General features: G+C 44.1%; 1 protein-coding gene across 2 annotated transcripts in view; it reads right to left on the bottom strand.

Moving 5' to 3' along the window:
• NCKAP1L (NCK associated protein 1 like) overlaps positions 1-22,008 on the bottom strand; it is a 1,641,522-nt gene that overhangs the window by 203,053 nt on the left and 1,416,461 nt on the right. The gene's annotated exons all lie outside the window — the stretch shown is intronic.

Below are 22,008 nucleotides of genomic sequence, written 5' to 3'. Positions count from 1 at the left end.
TCGCGGTGCTGACTCAGTGAACTTCGATGCAGCAAGTGAAAGGGACATCTATTAAGTGCCGCATTGAGTGAGCCAAGAGTGTCTCTTCTTCTTAATGAGGGGACAGAGGAGCTTTGCACTGGGTGTGACCTCTTGGTGTGAGGTATTGGATACTCAGATGCCCCATCACAAAGTGCGCAGTATATTAGGTTATTCATAAACTCACCAAATTACTCAAATCGCCTGAGACTTTCATTTAACAACTTACTGAGTTCTGGGAGTTGTAGTTCTATATCATTTGGACAGAATTTTCAGATTACTGTTTATAGAACGAAAGACAGGTGGAATACTGAAGACTGTCCAGAGGTGTGAACTGTAACTGGCTCTGTAGCAGAAGAGTGAAAAGCGCTTTAACACAAAGGGGCATCTCATTAAGTCACTGTAGTTTGTTTAGGCGCATGCCATCTCATAAATCAAAGATCACAAAACTTTACGCGTACCTGTCCAAATAACATTTGAGAAATGGTTTTGACATGGATTGCATTTTCCTAACCTGTTATCCAAACTACAGCAACATAATATTTTAATTTAAACGTGAGATAGATATGCAGCAAGCAAATGACAGATAAGAGTGCGGCTTGAGCTGACAAAGGTGCAATGGGGGATCGTGTACCCTAGTACTTATTGCTGACTGTCAGATGCAAACATTTATAGCTGACTAACAATGCATGAGATTTTCATATTTAACCAGGCAACAGTAGTGAAATCTACTGATTGGTCAGAAGCATTTAGGTGTGATCACAGTTTTGATGTCAGTTTAACGGCCTCCTGGCCAAGCAGAGGCCATTGAGCTATAGTTCCAAGCCGGGGGGACACTTTAAATACTTTTCCAGACACTGGGAGTATTTATTTGCAAGCTGGTTCCATTTTAAACTGTAAAGATGAACTGCAATGGCTATTTTATGTGATGATTTATTTACACACCTCTCTTGGAAGAGGATGTGGCCACACAGTCACTGACTTCAGAACTAGGAAACTAGGTTGGACTCTGGTATGAGCGAAAACTGTTGTAATTCGGCAAACTGTAGATTTTACTCTGGGCAGTCAATCCACTCACGAAGCAAAGCTTTCAAATGCACAAAGGTTACAATCCCTGTCAGAAAACATTTTTCTAAAGAATTATTCAGTAGACAAGGGTAGTTTAAGGAGACAGCAAGGTCACCAAACGCTCAAAATCTGTAGTATGTTACACAAGAGTGAGTGAGCGCACAAGGATCTTGACTTTTCGAAAAGTAAAGTAAACATAACAGGTTACATTTGTTGAATTCTGATGGCACCTGTCTCCCTTTCCTCCATCCTATCTGATGGGGCATTATTCTTTCTTATGCAGTGAGCCCTGCAGGAAACTCTCCTTTTCTTTCATGCGTAAGGGAGGGTTTCACCTCTCATCCCAGGGCACTTCCAGTACCCGTCTAATCGCTGTTATAATGCAGATACAGCGCTTCGATTTCTAAAGCCTTCTCAGCTCATTGCTGCGAGGACCTTGGGGTGGGCTCCCTTGGGCCACACAGCACTGCATCACTGCAGCGTCCTGTGCCTCATTACACACGTTTTTGAAAGGCAGTGCGGGGCCCCGTAGTTGACAGCAGGAGCGGCGCCCTGGGCAGCTGCCATCACTGTCCTTGCCTAGTGCCGGCCCTGTGAGCACTAGATAAAGGAGCTTCATCTTTTTACGTCGGCCTATGAGGTCACATTAGATCTAAAGCCCTCTTGCGGCCTCGAAATGACTTGACAGTAAATACTATTGAGACACGCACGTGTTATGTGCAGTCATACCCCTCGAGACAATGAAACAAAATCAGTATAAGACAAATAAAGCCCTACCTGTAAAATAAGCCTAAAAAGCCTTTTCAGGTGCACGGCAAGATTTATTTGAAAAATATCTAATTAAGAAAATATGTTTTAATGTATCATATTTCTTGTTTTACATAGGTGGTTATGAAGGACTGGTAACTCACCAGGACAGTTGCCAAGAACATGAGAAGAATGCATTTACGATAACTCTACATCATGAAATGTGTCTTGGCTCATTTCTAAACGTTTCTATTGAGATTTCGGGTACTGCTGTTAAGTGTGGCTAAATGTTCAGCCAGGAAAATGCACAAGCACAGTATTCCTCACCACCCCCAAGTTGCCACTTTGAAAACCAACGGTTATGTAATGAGTGTTACTTTTTTCTGGACGTTTCTAGCAGGATAGAAATGTACGCAAGGACAGAATTTTAATGACTATGATTTTTCTTATCAAAACCAATTTTCAATGCACTCTGAGTGAGATGTTTCTGTTTCATGGCTTTAAACTTCCCGAGCCTTCTAGCAGTATCCCGGGCTTTGGCAGGCGAGTAGAAGATCAGTGGCTGTGATGTGACCTCTTCTGTCGGGAGGCTACTTAATTAATCCGTGTTGCTCAAGGTCTTGTTTCTATGCGCCTTCCTTGTCCCCCCAGCAGAAGCATTATATATGTTTTACCTATAACCATGCTAACCCCCCCCCCCCACCCCCCCATCACTTCTCTACACTCCTGGTTGTTGTCTGACCTGATCCCAGGTTTGAGCAGGCCTTAATTTGTAACACAATAATGCGGGAGCCCTAAGTTTTTTTCAAGACACGCAGCTGGTAATGAAGAATGTTGGGATTGATGAATACCACGGATGCATAGTCTGGATTCCACCTCGCGCCTCTTTCTTCCACCAGATTTCACTCCCTCCACCTTTATTCCACTCTTGCAGGTTGTCTTTCATCCCAGCTATCTCACTTTGTTGCTGTTTTTCCGTCTACCTCTTCCTCCTGGTCTTCTCCACTCGTGTTTTTCTAACTCTTGCTCTGGGTCAAAGTCTAATGAGGAAAAGAAAGTGCCAGTCCAGAAAAACTGGTGCTGGTGGACCCCACCTGCTGCATGTGGCTCAAATGAAACATTGGTTAGAAGCTGCCAGCTACTGAGCAGGAAAGGTGGTCAGTGCAATTTCAGTAAGATAGTCCCTTGCGTTCAGCTATGGAGGGGAGTTTTTAACTGCCAGTTCGGGTCAATGGAAGACCCTCGGTTGTGGGCTGATGCTGGTCTTTTCATGTCGGGAATTGAAATGGAGATGAGCACCCTAGTGAATTCAAGCCAATACTAAGGGGCATTGCTAGACTTTTCATCCTTGGCGTGGTCTCCCTTGACTTTTTGCCTCTGTTCCCCAGGTTGTTGATGTGTGCTGGACTCTGATTTTAATGTTTTTGTTACTCTGGGAACTTTACCAATGCTAACCAGTGCTAAAGTGCAAGTGCTCCCTTACAAAATGTGTATGTAATTGGGTTATGCATGATTGGCATATTTGAATTATTAGTAAGTCCCTAGTACAATGCACTAGATGTGCCATGGCCTGTAAATCAAATGCTACTATTGGGCCTGCAGCACTGGTTGTGCCACCCACATAAGTATCTCTGTAATCATGTCTGCCATTGCAGTGTCTGTGTGTGCATTTTTAACTGTAAATTTGACTCAGCAAGTGTACCCACTTGCCAAGCCTACACCTTCCCTTTTCTTACATGTCAGACACCCCTAATGTAGGACCTAGGTATCCCCAAGGGCAGGGTGCAGTGTATGGTTAAGGTAGGACATAGCGGGCCTGATTACGATTCCGGCGGCTAAGCCGCCGCGGTCAGAATGCCCCGCGGGGCACCGCCGGCCTGTCGGCGGTGCCACCGCGTCCCGCGGCCCTGGCGGAAGTAATCCGCCAGGGTCGTAATGACCACCATAGTAATGTGTTTTTTAAATGTCCTGACGGTGAAATATTGCTAAATTCATTTTTCACTGTTGCAAGGCCTGTCCCTCTCATAGGTTAACATGGGGGCTACCTTTAAATCTGATTAAAGTGTACATTCCCTTTGGGAGCCGATGGGCATATGGAGTTTGGGGTCTCTGAGGTCACAATTTAAAAACACATCTTTTAGTAAAGTTGATTTTGAGATTGTGTGTTTGAAAATGCCACTTTTAGAAAGTGAGCATTTTCTTGCTTATACCATTTCTGTGACTCTGCCTGTTTGTGGATTCCCTGTCTTGGTCAGTTTGACAGTTGGGCTGGTTGCACCTCACACTAGACAGTGATACAAAGGGAGCTGGGGTGTAGTCTGCATTTCCTAATGAGCCATCTGTGCTAGGAGGGAGGGGAGGAGTGGTCACTCACACCTGAAAGGGCTGTGCCTGCCCTCACACAATGCAGTCTCCAACCCCCCGGTGAGTATCAGGGGCCTGGCATGGGCAAGGCAGGATTTCACATTCAAAAGAGACTTTACTTTGAAGTAGGCCTACTTCAAAGGAGGAATTGGGTATAAGAAGGGCACACAAAACCACAGACTTTAGGAACACTTCTGGAAACAAGAGGAACCTCTGCCTGGAGAAGAGCTGAAGAGCTGAGGAAGAAGAGCTGCCCTGCCCGTGACTGTGCTTTGTGGAGCTAACCTGCAGTGCTGATTCTTCCAGAGTAAGAGGGCAAAGACTGGACTTTGTGTGCCTTCCATCTTGAGAAGAAATCTCCAAGGGCTTGATTTAGAGCTTGCATCCTGTTGTTTGAAGTCTCAGGGACAGCAAAGACTTCTCTCTGCCAGCACCTGGAGTCTATGGAGACACTGCCCTGTGGTCCCCATCCAGGCCCTGGGACCCTGAAAGGAGAAGCTGACAGCCTAAAGGCAAGGAAATCCACACACAGAGCGGCGTGCGGGGAAAAGATCGACGCAACTCCGATCTGCGGCTGAAGAAACAACGCGCCGCTGGCTCCGCTGCTGAGAATCGATGCTCACAGGAAACGCGACCGAAGAATCGACGCACGGAGCAGGAGAAACGACACCAGCATCGCTGACGGAGGCTGGGAGATCACAACCTGCGCTGCAGGGTTTTCGGATCATCGTGTGTTAGGATTTCTGACTCAAGTACTGCTGGGCGTGGAAAAAGAACGCATGGCCTGCATGGACCCGAGAGTGCTGACCGGATCGACGCATCGCTCTCCTGCGGTGAGAAGAAACGACGCGTCCCGACCTAGCGAAAGGAGAAACAGCGCAAGGCCCCACTCATGAGTGGAATGAACGCACCACAAGCCCTTTTTGACGCGCACTCGCCCTATCAGGGTTATTTTTGACGCACCCAAGGTACTTTTTCACGCTAACAGTGTTAGTGTGTGTTTAGAACTACTTAAAGACTCTTTTTGCATTTTTATTAATAACTTGACTTGTGGATTTTTGTCGTTTTGGTCTTGTTCTGTTTAGATAAATATTTCCTATTTTTCTAAACTGGTGTTGTGTCATTTTGCAGTGTTTTCATTAAGTTACTGTGTGTGTTGGTACACATACTTTACACCTAGCACTCTGAAGTTAAGCCTACTGCTCTGCCAAGCTACCAAGGAGGTAAGCAGGGGTTAGCTCAGGGTGATTCTCTTTTTCCCTGACTAGAGTGAGGGTCCTTGCTTGAACAGGGGGTAACCTGTCAACTTAAGACCCCGTTTCTAACAGGCATATTTACAAGTAAGTAGTGCATCATAGATGATGCGCCACTTTTGTTATGCCCCCCCTTACCAGCACCAAACAACACCATACGGCGCACCATGGCAGTGGTTAGCACAATAGCGTCAACATTTTTGACACGATTGTGGTGCTTTGCTACACTAATGTCAACTTTTTTTTGACTCTAACGTAGCAAAGCACAGGAAAGCCCATTGTATATGATGGGTGTGTCATTTCAATGCTTGCTCTGAGCAGACATTAAAAATGAAGGAAAAAATGGCTCAGTGAAATGTAAATTTCAATGTGCCATTTTTTCTGGCCTCCCTGTGCCGGAACACCCCCTTGCATACACAGGCATAATGTGGTGCAAGGATTGCAAAATGGGACAATGCAAGCATTGCAACAGTTTGTAAATATGGCGTGGCAGAATAGCTGCCTTGGCACCACCTTAGCGTAAAATAAATGACGCTATGGCGGCGCTAAGGTGGTGCAAGGGGCTTGTAAACATGCCCCTAAGTTTTAAGGAAATGTCCGCAAGTCTGGGTGCAGCAGAAGCAAGCACCTCTGCAATTGGGTTGAGACCTTCTGACCTGACTGTGACACCCTACTAGGCTGGCCCTTCCCATCACCTGTTCAAGAAAGTCCCTGGACAGGCTTACCTTTTCATTTAAAAAAATGCACTTCATTTTTTTAATTTTACGTTTGTTATTGTATTTGTTAAGAGCTAAATTGTCGGACATAGTTTGAGCGCTTTTCAAGCTGAAATGGTTAAATCATCATCCAGTTCCCTGTCACTCATAGGGCATTGGAAGGGACATACATATTTATGCCCTGTACATTAGTATCACAGGTATACAATGGGTCTCATCAATTGAACAAAGAGCTGGCTGTGCGAAATCGGTCATATCAAACATTCGTAGCATCAGTGAACATTATTTTTCTGAAACATTGAGCAAAAAATTATGTATATTTTCACAGAATAAGTAATGTCAGCATCCAGAAAACTTGACATAAAGGCATTTTTGCTGTCTTGTTACAGACAGCTAATCTGTTTTAGGACTGTAATCCATATTTTAATTTATGCTTAGAGCAGGCTCAGGGTCTGCCTTTTGCTCGTGATTGGATGGCTCTGTTCTTTATTCCAGCTCTCTGCTTTGAATGTGATCCCTTTCCTCCCTATTCTTGTGTTTGTTCCATACAGGGAGTATTTTAATCAGTTGTATCCTTCCACTGTTGATTTCAGGAAGCTGTTTTTCCTTTTTTTTTAATCCATGGTAATGCATGTCCTTCTTTCTTTTCTGTGTTTCCCTAACCCTAAGTTTAACTTTATTTATTCGTTCTATACAAACCATACTTAAACTACACAAACATTAGAAACTCCAAAGTTATAATTACACCCTAAATTTCTTCATTTACGCACCACCTTCAACTTATTATAACACGTGCACCTTCACACACAGTATAGTGAACTTGGTAGCGTAGAGTGCTGGAGAGTGGAGTGGCGTAGAGTGGAATAATGTACAGTGGCACAGAGGAATTTGGCATAGAGTGGCTTAGAATTAAATAGAGTAGATTGCAATGGTGTAGAGTGAAGTTTTGTAGAGAAGAGTGGTGTACAGGAGAATGGCATAAACTGGAGTGACGTACAGTAGATGTTTAGTGGAGTGGCATATAGTGGCGTGGGTAGAGTGAAATAATGTGAAGTTGAGTGGTGTAAAGTGGACTGGAATATAGTGGAGTAGCATTTAGTGTAGTGGAGTAGAGTGGAATAGCATTGAGTGGAGTGGCGTGGAGTGGAGTTGCGTAGAGTGGAGTGGCATGGAGTGGAGTCATGTAGAGTGGAATGGCATAGAATGTACTGGTGTAGAGTGGACTGGAGTAGAGTGGAATAGCATAGAGTGAAGTGGCATAGAGTAGAGTGGCATAGTCAAATAATGTAGAGTGGGAGTGGTGTAGCATAGCGTACAGTCAATTGGAGTAGTGTGATGTGGCATAGAGTGATGTGGTGTAGAGTGGAGTGGTCTACAGTTGAGTGGTGTGCAGTAGAGTGGCATAGAGTGGAGTGGTGCAGAGTGGAATAGCGTAGAATGGAGTGGCATATATTTAAGTGGCACAGATTTTAGCGCCGTAAACTAGAGTGGAGTAGCGTGTAGTAGCATACAGTGGAGTGGCATATAGAAGAATAGCTTAGACTGGAGTGGCATAGAGTGGAGTGGCGTATAGTGAATTGGCATACAGTAAAGTGGCACAGAGTGGAATAGCATAGAATGCAGTGGCTTAGAGTTGACTGCTGTAAAGTGGAGTAGGGCAGAGGAGTGGCACATAGGGAATACCAAAGAGTGGAGTGACAGTGAGGAGTGGCATACAGTAGATTGATGTCCAATACAGTGGTGTGCAGTGGAGTGGCATAGAGTGTAGTGGTGCATACTGGTGTACAGTTAAGTGGCTTACAGTGGAATAGTGTAAAGTAAAATGCAACACAGTAGCATAGAGTGGAGTGGTGTACAGTAGAATAGTGTATAGTGGAGTGGGGTAGAACCCAGTGACGTAGAATGTAGTGGCATATAGAGGCACAGAGTCGAGTGTCATACAGTGGAATAGTTTAGAGTGCAGTGGTGAAGAGAGTGCAGTGGGGTACAGTGGATTGGCATACAGTAGAGCGGTGTAAAGTGGAGTGACGTACAGCTAAATATCACAGCGTGGAGTGACACAGAGTGGAACACAGTAGAGTGGAGTGGGGCAGAGTGCAGTGGCGTAGAGTGGAAGAGTATAGTGTCATGGAGTATAGTGGAGTGGCATAGAGAGGAACAGCGTTGAGTGGAGCAGCGAAGAGTGGAGTGACATAGAGAACAGTTGCATACAGTGGAGAAGCCTACAGTGGAGTGCCGTAGAGTGGAATCAAGTACCAAGGAATAGCAAAGATTAGAGTGGTGCAAAATGGGCTGCCCCAGAGTGGAGTAGCGTACAGTTTTGTGGTGTACAGCAGAGTGGCATAGAGTGCAGTGCTGTAGAGTGAAATACCATAGAATAGAGTGGCATAGAATAAAGTGGCATGGAGTGGAGAGGCATGGAGTGGAATGGTGTGTAGTGGAGTGGCAAAGATAGGGTAGTATAGAGTGAGAACAATGGAGTGGCATAGAATGGAGTGTCATAGAGTGGAGTTCCATAGAGTGGCGTGGCCTAAAGTAGAGTGGCATAGAATCCAACCGGATGGAGCGTAGTGGTGTAGTAATTAGTGGCATAGAGTGGAGTAGTGTGTGGTGTAATAGCACGTATCTCAAAAAGACGCTGTGTGAAAGTGGCTGGCAGGTGTAAATAAAATTTGACAGGAACATATATTTTGTGGTGGAAAGGGTAATTTTTGGTATTAGGTCTAAATTAGTTAATTAGTAGTAAGGTTATAAATGCCAAAAGGCTTATATATAGAATGTGCTGCAAAAACGTCATGGTATACCATGATATCTGCCAATTACAAGGCAATAAATGATTTGCTAATGGCTACGTTTATAAAAGTAAAACGTAGCCATGTACTTTTCATCGCACTTCAGCTGTGTTCTGAGTTAGGGCCTTAGATATAGGTAATAGTAGGTTTTATTGTTGTTCTCTACATATTTCCACTTTATTAAAATGATTTTTTTCAAACTGCCCTTTTAGACCGCTTTGGTTCCCCCTCAATTATGACAAGCACTTGGCCCACCTACACAAATGAGGTATAATTTTTACCGGGAGACTGAGGGGAAAGTTGGGTGGTATGAAATTTGTCCCAATGCTGTGATCCCACACAGAAATGTGGGAATTTTTTTATTTTTTAGCTAAATTTGAGGTTTGCTGAGGATTCTGGGTAGGAAAACATTGGGGGATCCATGCAAGTCACACCTCCCTGGACTCCCTTGGGTGTCTATTTTTCAGAAATGTCTAGGTTTGGTAGGTTTCCCTAGATGGCTGCTGAGCCCAGGACCAAAAACGCAGGTACCCCCGCAAAAACAGGTAGTTTTGTTTTTGATAATTTTGATGTGTCCAGATAGTGGTTTGGGGCATTTTCTTTCGCGGGCAGTAGGCCTACCCACAAAAGTGAGGTTCCATTTTTATCGGGAGACTTGGGGGAACGCTGGGTGGAGGTAAATTTGTGGCTCCTCTCAGATTCCAGAACTTTCTGTCACAGAAATGAGAGGAAAAAGTGTTTTTTTGGCAAAATTTTGAGGTTTGCAAAGGATTCTGGATAACAGAACCTAGTCAGAGCCCCACAAGTCATCCCATCTTGGATTCCCCTAGGTGTCTAGTTTTCAAAACTGTGCAGTTTTACTAGGTTTCCCTAGGTGCCAGCTGAGCTAGAGGACAAAACCCACAGCTAAGCACTTTGCAAAAAACAGCTCTGGTTTCTTTGTGAAAATGTGATGTGTCCACGTTGTGTTTTGGGGCATTTCCTGTCGCGGGCGCTAGGCCTACCCTCACAAGTGAGGTACCATTTTTATCAGGAGACTTAGGGGAACGCTGGGTGGAAGGAAATTTGTGGATCCTCTCTGATTCCAGAACTTTCTGTCAACCGAAATGGGAGGAAACAGTGTTTTTTGGCCACATTTTGAGGTTTGCAAAGGATTCTGGGTAACAGAAACTGGTCAGAGCCCCACAAGTCACCCCATCTTGGATTCCCCTCGGTGTCTAGTTTTCACAACTATGCAGGTTTGCTAGGTTACCCTAGGTGCTTGGCTGAGCTAGAGGCCAAAATCTACAGCTAGGCACTTTGCAAAGAACAATTCAGATTTCAATGTAAAAATATAATGTGTCCATTTTATGTTTCCTTTCGCGAGCATTAGGCCTAACCATACAAGTGAGGTACCATTTTTATCGGGAATAGCAAAACAAGTGTTATTGCCCCTTATCTTTCTCCACATTTTTTCCTTCCAAATGAAAGACAATGTGTAAAAAAGACATCTATTTGAGAAATGCCCTGTAATTCACATGCTATGATGAGCACCCCGGAATTCAGAGATGTGCAAATAACCACTGCTTCTCCACACCTTATCTTGTGGCCATTTTGGAAATACAAAGGTTTTCTTGATACCTATTTTCACTTTTTATATTTCAGCAAATGAATTGCTATATTCCCGTTATAGAATGAAAACCCATTGCAAGGTGCAGCTCATTTATTGGCTCTGGGTACCTAGTGTTCTTGATGAACCTACAAAACCTGTATATACCTGCAACCAGAAGAGTCCATGAGACGTAATGGTAAATTGCTTTAAAAAATCTGACATTGCAGGAGAAAGTTACAGAGTAAAACGTGGAGAAAAATAGCTGTTTTTTTCACCTCAATTTCAATATTCTTTTATTTCAGCTATTATTTTCTGTAGGAAACACTTGTAGGATCTACACAAATGACCCCTTGCTTAACTCTACTTTTCAGAAATGTTTAGCTTTCTGGGATCCAGCATTGGTTTGTCACCCATTTCTGTCACTAACTGGAAGGAGGCTGAAAGCACAAAAAATATTAAAAATGGGGAATGCCCCAGTAAAATGTCAAAATTGTGTTGAAATATTGTGTTTTCTAATTCAAGTCTGCCTGTTCCTGAAAGCTGGGAAAATTGAGATTTTACCACCACAAACCCTTTGTTGATGCCATTTTCAGGGGAAAAAACACAAGCTTTCTTCCACAGCCTTTTTTTCCCATATTAAAAGAAAATAAAAAAAAGTCACTGTATTTTGGCTAATTTCTTGGTCTCCTTCAAGGTAACCCACAAAGTCTGGGTACCTCTAGAATCCCTAGGATGTTGTGAAAAAGGACGCAAATTTGGCATGGGTAGCTTATGTGGAGAAAACGTTATGAAGGCCCAAGCGCGAACTGCCCCAAATAGCCAAAAAAAGGTTTGTCACAGGAGGGGAAAAGGCCTGGCAGCGAAGGGGTTAAATACCTTCTAACTTTAAAAATTCTGACCTTACTTACCTGTTATACATAAAAGGATCATCTGCACACCATATTCTATAATCCTGCCAAATTTGTGGGAAATCAAACTGGCCATTTGGCCTCTACGTTTAGGTACAAAGTCTATGGGAAATGCATTGGTGGAAAAAGGCATTATGGAACCCCCCTTTTTCTTTCTACACCCTTGCTCAATCACTGCAAAACTTTGTATCATCCAGAACTGTTGAAAAAGGTATAGGTCTGTCAAGTTTCATGGAGATTCGATAAATGGGCTGGGCTCAAAGTTATTAACCGTCAAAATTAGAGGGATTCCTATCTCTGGAAATCCTAACTATAACTACATAACGGCTACTGTCATACTCTGTAATATATATATATATATATATATATATATATATATATATATATATATGTGTGTGTGTGTGTTGGGGCAATAAACTTTCTTGCGTAGCACACCTGAGAGCCTGTTTATCTTGCTTTTGAGTCTTTCGGAATATATATACATTACAGTCTGTCTATTCTCATGAGCTCAGAGCCCCCAGATTGCAGTGCATACTCGGGTGTGGGAACCCAATCCCATCCAAACGACAATTCTCTCTACAATCCAAAGAAAAGGTATGCGCACTCCCAGCATTGATTAAGGGTGTCGTCGTCACAGCGAAGAAAATTATTGTTTGGATATAAATATATATATATATATATATATATATATTTGCTTAAAAAAACAAAGGTTACAGGGATGTTATAGTTAGGTTCTGAATTTACTTGTATAAAACCTTTGAAATTCAACAGGTATAGTTAGATTTCAATTCACTATAACTCGGTCCCTAAGGTAACTATAACTCGGGCCCCCCAATGCAAAGCTTTTTCTTTGTTAATTTCACTGCTAATGCTTCATTTACATTTTTAATGATGTTATAAAACTTGTCCTGATTGCTGTAGCATCTGGGGTAATTACCACTGCATGGCGAGGGCGCGAGTTATAGTTACCTAAGAACTATAACTATAAATGCTGAATTTCTAAGGGTTGGTTCACGAGTAAATTCAGAACCTAGCTATAACGTTCCTGTAACCTTTGTTTTTTTAAAGTGAATTTCTATGTTTTTTTTAAAACATGTTCTAACTATAACGTCCTTTTAACCTTTGGGTTTTTCGGTAAATTTCAATGTTTTTTTAATGTAAAGTAAGTTTAAATACAGTAGACCTCAAACTCGTTCCTCCATCAGGCCGTCTGTGTGGTCTGAACACCGCCAGCCCTATTAAGAGTTCACGGCAGGGCCTTAGCATTGGCTCCAGCTCCTAATGGAGCCGGCGCCAACTGACGGTGTGGCAGGTGCAGCAGCACCTGTCGCGCATTCAACTGCCTGTAATCCGGGCAGTGGAATGCGCAAAAGGGCTGTGAAGTGCATGGGCAGTACAGGGGCCCTCCAACGTTCCCGTTCAGCCAGCCTACACCGCCATGGAAAGACTGGCAGTATGGGGATTTGTAATCCCCAGGGTAGCGCTGCCCCAGCGGATTACAACTGCCGGGTTCGCCAGGCTGCTGGCTGGCGGCAGATTTGCAATGTTGGCGGGCGGAGCGTGGCGGCTCTGCCTCAATCATAATGTGGGGATTGGACTGCCACAAACGTGGCGGTCTGACTGCCACCGGGGGTCTGGCTGTCTGAAGACCGCCAGACTCATAATGAGACCCTATATGTTAATACAACATGAGGGTCCAGCCCTCTATAAACATCCACCCCTGCACCATGCATGGCTGGCGGGGTTGGCCACAGCGCCTAGCCTCTGGCCATGCCTTGCACCCAGCCCCCTATAACCACCCAACCCCTGCCATGCACGGCCGAAGGGTCTGTCTGTCTGGGTGTGAGAATAGATGTGAAAGAGAGTCTCTTAGTGTGAGAGTGTCTGGGTGTGAGACTGGGTGTGTGATGGTCTGAGTGGGTCTGTGAGTGGGTGCATGAGTGTCTGAGTGGGTATTTGAGTGGCTATGTGAGGGTCTGAGTGGGTGAGTAAGGGTTTGAATGTGTGTGTGCGTGGATGCGTGAGTGTCTGTGTGGGTCTGTCAGTGGGTGTGTAAGTGTCTGATTGGCTCTGTCAATAACTGCATAAGTGTCTGAGTGCTGCTATGAGTGAATGAAATAGTGTATGAATGAGTCTGCAAATGTTTTTTTTTTTTTTTTAATTCAGCAATATTCACAAATTTGTTGCCACATTGCATGGGTGGCTGCGCTGAACGTCACAACGTATTCGAGACTATCGCACATCATAAATAAATTAATTTTAAGGTCATAATTTCATCCTCAAAAGCTCCTAAATCCTAGTCCTGAGGTCAGGACACCTCCACCCTGAACCCTTATGCAACTTTTCATTTTACTTTCCAGCCCCGGGGACAGTGTCCCCAACCTAAACTGTCAGCCGCAACTTTCTGGTCATGTGGCAGCCAGCTAATCACAGCATTCCTTTTGGAGCCCGCATTAGCGAATTCACCCTGATAATTGTGAAAACGTTGCAATGGATTTGCAGTCCTGGATATACAAGTTTGGTTTTCTTTTAATTTCTCTTAAACTCATAAACAGATTTACATCACATAACAAAAAGTGAAATCTGCTTACCTCAAGCTACATTTCTGCCAAATTTGGTGCAATTCTGTCCAGCGATTCATAGTAATTTTCCAAAGTCCTATGGGAATCAACACAGGAAGCACAAGTTTTTTGACCCCCCATTTTTCTCGGGCCCCCTCGACTGATCACCCTGAATCTGTCCATGTGCAACAAGAATCACCTGCACACTTTTTTTTGGAAAGTTTCGTGACGATTCGTCAAAACGTGTCAAAAATATAAGCAAGCCAAAAAACGCTTTTTCTATGGAAACATGGTTCTGACTATAACTGCCTACTGGCGATCAGCCACTTCTCCTTCCAAATGCAAAGAAAACCAGCACTGTAACTCTAGAAAATGTTATTTATTTCAGCAGCCTCGACCTCTGCATTTCCTCAACCTCTGTCCTGAAATGCAGAGGTCGAGGCTGCTGAAATAAATAACATTTTCTAGAGTTAGAGTGCCAGTTTTCTTTGCATTTGGAAGAAGTGGCTGAGATAAAGGCGAATGGCGGAATGCCTCACTGAGCACCACCAGCGATTTTCCAGCATTCTGGCACCTCAAACTTTGTAGTATATATATTTATATATGTCATTTTTATTGCCTATTAAACTTCACTTCAGCAAGACAGAGTGCCTTGGGTTGTTTTTCTTTGTCGTGGGTAAGTTGGAGGGTGAACACCCGGAAGGAAGAGAGAACTCTGGGTAGTTCCCAAGTTTAGGTGGAGAGCAGCTCCAGTAAGGAGCACCCTGCAACGCCAGCGACACTCTAGATTTGCTCACCTCAAATATCTGTTTATCTAGCAAAGTTTTTTTCTATCCATGCCAAGCTTAATAGTGACAAAGTCTTTTGCCATTTGTATAGCAGTCTTTAAGCATAGGTTTGACACAATGTCAACCTTGCCGAGCTGTAAAATGACAAAAGCCATTTACCACTCCAGGCACAGTATTACAGCTTTGGACTGGTAAAGTACCATCCAAGTCAACCTGTAATGTATAAAAGCAACCCCTGACACGTGTTTCGCTCTCAGTAGAGCTCATCAAAGAAGTTAAGCTTTGTCCAGACACAAGGGAGCACCCAGTATAAGTAAAAAAAAATCCCTTTCAGGGTTAGAGTGATGCATAAATTATGCGAAAAGGAAGAGAGAACTCTGGTTAGTTCCCAAGGTTAGGTGGAGAGCAGCTCCAGCAAGGAGCACCCTGCAACACCAGTGACACTCTAGATTTGCTCACCTCAAATGTCTGTTTATCTAGCAAAGTTTTTAAGCATAGGGTCAGCACAGTGCTATCCACGCCAAGCTAGATAGTGACAAAGTCTTTTGCAATTTGTACAGCAAAGACTTTAAGCATAGGTTTACCTGAAAGATGTTATTTATGTAGGTGAATTTGAGTTCTGTCAATCTCAGCAACTTTGACAAGAAGTATTGGAATGATTTTGTTTCATTATATACAGACCAAGGGCTTCTCTCCACCTATATTCTTGTTTGGCTCTTCCTATAAATCGATTATGGAGACCCACATCCATGCTACACATTATTCTTTTTTCTCACAGTGTGGCAGTACTGACCATTTGTCCCACAAGGTTCAGTGTATCTGGTTACTCAATGGCATTAAATAGATTTCTAGCTGCCTGGATAGTTCTGTTCTTTTGCTAGTAGTGAGTGAAATGTCTTAGATCGGGATTTACATCCTAGCCAATGCAGATCCAATTTTAATAATAAATTATTTAATTGATTCTCCTTTTTGATATGGTGTGTAATTGCAGCTGATCAGTTTGCTGCTTAAAGTAACTTTACTTGCTTGTGTGTTTTTATGGTCTGGCTTGACAGCGGAGCTGAACCAGACAACTATGTGAGAATCACCAGGAGAGTGGCTTTTTTTGGCTCTGCCCACATTTTGGGAGTCAGGAGTACATGATTTGATTGGGAAGAAACTGTGATCATTTTGGTTACGTATCCATCTGTCTGAGTTTGAACTTTCCGGGACATGCACATGACACTGTAATGCTATTGAAGTGTTGTAGATAACTGGATGATTGATGGTGTTTTTCTCTTGCAGCAATACAGATGGGAGGAGGGCAGTCATTACTCTGCATGATTTTTTAAGTCTGGCTTGACAGTGCAACCTACACCAACAGTATTCTACAGTTCTTTGCTTCCACAAAATCATCCATCCCCATGCTACTTACTTGTAATGTTTAACATCACCATACAACATTCCTTTATAGATAAAGCTATTAGCATTGCCAATTCTTGTTTATTACAGTGGTGTGAATGCCCACTTTTGCATTTCATTCTGTTCTTTGGGCTTTTGTGCACTCTGCACCCACTCTTTGACAGGGGGCCTAGCTATGATCATGTTTATCATAGTAAACAAACCAGTTATTGTTGTGTAGTTGTTTATTGGTTCAATGTCATGATGCCTTGCGTGCTGTGACAATGCTGTTGGCAAGCACCCAGATGATCTTGATCTGACGATCTAGAATTGTTGGCAGTTGGAGCTGTGGCTGCCAGTGGTTGAGCATATCTTCTTAATGTCTACAATAAACTTCTCAATTTAAAGTAGAGAAGTATGTTTACTTTCCAAATCTGGTGATGAGGATGGGATGTGGAGACATATAAATCTCAATGTTTGTGAATAATTGTGTGACCCCTGAAAGTTTCCTGAAATGGAAAACGGTTGTATAAATGTGATGAGCAGGTGATGGTGGCCATGACTGAACACAGTTAGAGATGAAGTTCTTAGTGGCACTATGAGCAAACGAATACAGTGTTGCTATACTGAATACTGTTTTGGATTATTGTTTTTGGTCATAGTTGTCATGAGCTCAGCTCCTGTTAACCTTGCATCTCCTTTTATTGACAGGTGAGGGGCAAGTGCAGTTGTGCGCTCTGTTGAGGCAGTGACCACAACATTAGGAGAAGCGGGCAGCAAGAGCTGAGCATTTACAGTCACACGTCGGCGAGAGGCTGTATGCGCATGTGTATTTTATGCATGGAAACTGGAATAAGCATTTCCATAAGTGACTGTCAAGGAAACTTACCTGCTCTGCTGAAGAAGCTGATCCTGCAGTATCTTTCAATTTGAGTTTTATAAGGGGGCTTTCTGAGAATAGGAGTGGCTTCATGCAAGACAACCTGCTATTGTCTGAAAGTGGGGGTTGCTCACATTGGCTGTTGAAATTAACACCACAATTGGTCCCAGAGATAGTCATAGAAATGGGACTGTTGTGTTTTCAGCTATGGCAGTTGTAGTACATTAAAAACTTTGTAGTGGATTCCATTAAACAATGGTGGCTACTTTTATTGTCTTCCAGTTGAAAATGGTGACTACTTTGAGGTTTCTATTAATTTGTTGCATTCAAAATTTTTTGAAAATGTCTGTAAAGACTATAGCACCTCCTCCTTTGTTTTGGCAATAAGAAGGTTAACCAGACATGTCTTGAGAGGACTGGAAAGAGTCATTTGAGGCATATTTAGAAGCAACAGTGGATGATGTGTTTTTAGCAAAAAAGAAACTTAACATGTTGATTCAAAATTTAGGTGTGGAGGACAGATATGTACTAAAAACATTACTTGCACCTGTTGAGAAGGAGGATGATGGTGTTAACAGAGGGTCTAGTGTGATGAATATGTAGTAGATGAGTGCAATAAAGGCATTGGAGGAAAACAATGGATGAAATGCAAGCATTTTATTGGAATGCCACACGTTTTCACATGCTCAGTTACAAGGGGAAACCATTAAGCAATATGTGTCTGTTTTAAGAACATTAGCTGCTTCTTCTAGGTTCAGGGATTTAAACGAAGAAATCATTACAGATCAAATGACCAAAGAACTAGCAATGTTAAAATTCAAGAGAAGTTGTTTGGGTTAAAAGATTTGTTTCATGAAAATCTATCAAAATTGCTTGTCCGATAGAAAACACCTCTCGTTATATTAATGTACTTAACAATGGCCAGTTGATGGGTAGATCTGATCAAAGGGGGGGGGGGGCAAGAATGTGAATGCATTACATAATTCAGATGAAAAAAAAAAACCTAAGAATTTGGGGGAAAGGGGTCGGTTGAGGTCGATGGAGTCCCTAAGGAAAAACAATGTCACAGATGTGGAAGTGTAAGACACTTAGCTGAATAAAGTGCTTGTTCAGCAGTAAAGCTAGTGCAAAAACGTGGTCTGCGATGCATGAAAGGCATTTGCAGACCAAAAATAAGAAATCGCAAAAATAGCGATTTTTTGCATCGCGACCTGGTTTTACGAGTCGCATTTTGCGATTCGGTATTTCCAGTAGGAAATTGCGAGGCGCAAAATCCAAGTCGCAAAGAGATGCATCAAAAAATCGCAAATTGCGATTTGTCGCAGAATGGCATTTTGCACATGCAAAATACCACTAAGTGAAACCAGGTGGTAACCAGGTGCAACCTATATAAAGAGGCCCAGAATGCCTCAGACCCTTTTCCACAATGGCTGCACTCTACGTCATGGCGAGGAGGATGAGGATCTTGGCAGGTTTGAGGAGAGGGAGGAGAAGCCAGGAGCGCATTTTCAGAGAGCACATTACACTTTTTAACCTGACAGAGGAGGAAATATATGAGAGGTATAGGTTGAACTCAGCCATGATACTTGATCTGATAGCTGAGCTACAACCCATACTGCAGCGCAGAACACTAAGGACTCACTGCATACCCACCCATGTGCAGGTATTATGCTCCCTCCACCTACTCGTCTCAGGGAGCTATCATGGGGTCATAGCAGCAGCTGGAGGGGTCTCACAGAGTACCCTCTCCAGATTTTTCAATGCATTTATCAACGCCATGCTGATCAAACTACACCAGTACATCAGATTCCCCCACACCCCACGGGAAATACAGCATACAAAATTTGAATATTACCAGATAGCACAGTTCCCCCACGTCCTAGGTGCCATAGATGGGACACATGTGGCAATCTGTCCACCATCAGCCACAGAGTATGTGTACCACAACCGGAAATACCAACATTCAATGAATATACAGGTGATTTGCAATGCTTCCTACATCATAACTGATCTCGTGGCCAGGTACCCAGGGAGCCCACATGATTCATACATCTTTCGCCATAGCAACATACACACAAGACTGCTAGCTGGGGAGTTTGGAGAAGGATATCTACTAGGTATTGTCCCTCTATACAATGGCGCATTGATGGCGTGCTGATGTCAGATGGCTCACTTCTTATCATACCCTCTGTCCCTTCCAGGAGACAGTGCCTACGCAGTGCGCACCTACATGATGCCCCCCTACCTCAATCCTGCAACACCTGCTGAACGGAGATACAATGCAGCACACAGGGCAACCCGCAATGTGGTGGAGCGCACATTTGGACTGCTGAAGAGTCGCTTCCGGTGCCTCCACAAAAGTGGAGGGGCACTACAGTACAGTCCAGAGACAACATGTAGAATAGTGGCTACTTGTGCTATCTTGCACAATATAGCTACAACCAGGGCCATACCTGTAGAAATATGTGATACTGAATCTGATGAGGATGATGATCCCATACCACCCATACAGCCAGCAGACAGGACCAGTGCAGCAGAGGGACGGCAAAGGCGTGCTGACATCACACACAACCATTTCAGACATAAGTATGAATGACACAAATCCTCTGACAACTGTACCTGTAGTGAAATAAATTTATTTCCTTAAGTCAGGTAATGTTCGTTTGACGAATTGCAAAAAAAGATTACGTGAAAAACTAGAAGCAATGAAGGACCTGAGTAATGCACTATTACGTCATAGTGAAAACATAAGTCCACTGGCAGCCACAGTCCTTTTTTGCGGCCACGCACACCACTCGGATGCCCAGTTACCTCACTTGCTCCTCTATTGTCCGCCTCAGTGGCAGTGCTGTGCCTGGCACAGCGCCGTCTGGTGTCCAATGCTGGTACCGCTACACTGCTGAGGCTGGAACTGTCCTCTGTGTCCCCCAGTGCAAGCTCACGAGGTGTGGCTGACCTCTGTCCCATTATGTTGTGGATCACATTGGTGATCTGTACCAGTCCGTTCGCAACATCCCTGCTGCTGCTGTGAGCTGCCTCCACTTGTGCAGCCACTGCACAACGGGCAATCAGTGACGTTGCATTTGCCACCCTGTGCCGCCAAACATGTTCATAAATCTGCGCTCCTGTCTGCGGTGGCGCACCCTCTCATGGCGCAGCTCCTGGCATAGTTCACGGACAGAACTTGTGAGCTCTCTGGTGTCCTGTGATGCCTGCACCTGTCCCTCATGCAGCAGTCTATGTTAGAATTGAGAGACTCAAGCTGGTGATGCAGGCCCCCGTGTTGGTGTTATTTTGGTGCAAATTCCTTTGTAATCCCAGGATCCTTTTATTTTGTAGGTGCTGCTGCTGCAACATAGCAGCTTCCAGCTCACCAAAGAAGGAGGGACCCTCACCTGCCTCATGCTGCTGTGCCACGGAATTTGTTGCCATCCTGCGGGGTGCTGTGGTCTGCTGACACCTGACCTCCTGCATCTGGCTGCGCCTGCCTGTTGGTGATGGGGAAATTGGCCCTTCCTGCTGCTCATCTGAGTCTTGGCTGGGCTCTGGCAGTGTCAGTGCCCTGGGCCTGTGTCGGACATGCGCAATGGTGAGAGACCCACTGGTGTTGGAATCAGAGGCCAGATGGGTGTCAGTCTCGCCTGCGCTTGCTGATGCTGTGGCTGCTGGGCCTGGCCCACCTGCAACGACAATATGCAGCATGTCAGTTATGTTTGTTACAATTACGGTCACACGAAAGTAATAAAGGTACAGGTACTTCTATGAATCTGTGTTGTGGGTGTTGTGTTCCTCTGGGTGTCGCTCTACTTAAATACATTGTATGTGCTACTTTCAGCTCTGGGTTGTGGACTGCCACTCCCATAATGCATTGTTGTGCTGCTTCTAAGATGTGGAGTGGACTACTTCTCACACTGTTTACCATTCCTTGCTAATTCCTAAGGGGCTTTTGTGCATACACATATGGGGTTACAAATCAATATTGCACTTACCTTGGCTGGTACTTGGTGTGCCGGAGGTGTCTATCTCTGTGACCCCTGTCACAGCTTCAGGGAGGAGTGTGGACTCAACTAGGTCCTCTAATGGGGTGGATGGTGCCTCTGTGGGTGGACCGCCTCCTGTGCCCCTGGCCTCCTCCAGTCTCCTTGCCACCCTCTCCTTCGCACGAGACTGCAGGTCATACCACCTCTTCTTAATTTCTTCTATGGAGCGCTGTGCCACTCCAATTGCGCAGATTTTTGATTGGATATCCGCCCATAGTTTCCTTTTCTCACTCTCAGGCACCTGGAGTGAGCTTTTGCCAAAAAGGCGGTCATGGCTCCTGACCACCTCCTCTGTCAGCACCTCAAGCTCTTGCTCGCTGAATTTGAGCTTCCTCTTTCTCTCTCCCTTCTCCTGTCCTTGGGCTGAGGTGTCCATCCTTGCTCAGGTGTGCTGCCTCTTTCAGAGTGCTGCTCTGTGTGGCTGGGCTGCTCTCTCTCTGGATGCTGGTTTGGGTGTGGCACCTAAAACTGCCTGGGAAGACTCACTTCCTGCTTGTGATGTCATCAGGCTCCTCTCGCAATTTGCGAATTTTTACCGAATCAGTAAAAAGTCGCAATTTGCGAAAATGCAAATTGAGATTCGGTAAATGGGCCTCACAAACCACAAATAGCGATTTTTAAGAAATTGCTAAATCCGATTCGCAATTTTGTTACATGGCCAATTGTGACTCGGAAATAGCGATTTCTTAAAAATCGCGATTCGCAAGGCCATTTTTTCATACATATGGCCCATAAATCTTTGGAACATGATAGCAATATAAACACTGATGATGAGTATGCAAAAGTGTTAGTGGTGTGTTGAATGGAGAAGGTTGAAGAAAATATGCAAGCAGAAACTTGTAGTCCACCAAAGTGTTTAGTTAAAGTAAATGAGGCAGCAGTTCTCATGTGGCAGAATTTGT

Source organism: Pleurodeles waltl, chromosome 4_2 (genome assembly GCF_031143425.1).
Source record: "Pleurodeles waltl isolate 20211129_DDA chromosome 4_2, aPleWal1.hap1.20221129, whole genome shotgun sequence".
NCBI lineage: Eukaryota > Metazoa > Chordata > Amphibia > Caudata > Salamandridae > Pleurodeles > Pleurodeles waltl.
The sequence above is the reverse complement of the archived record's forward strand: the minus strand, read 5'-3'. Positions and strand labels throughout refer to the sequence as shown.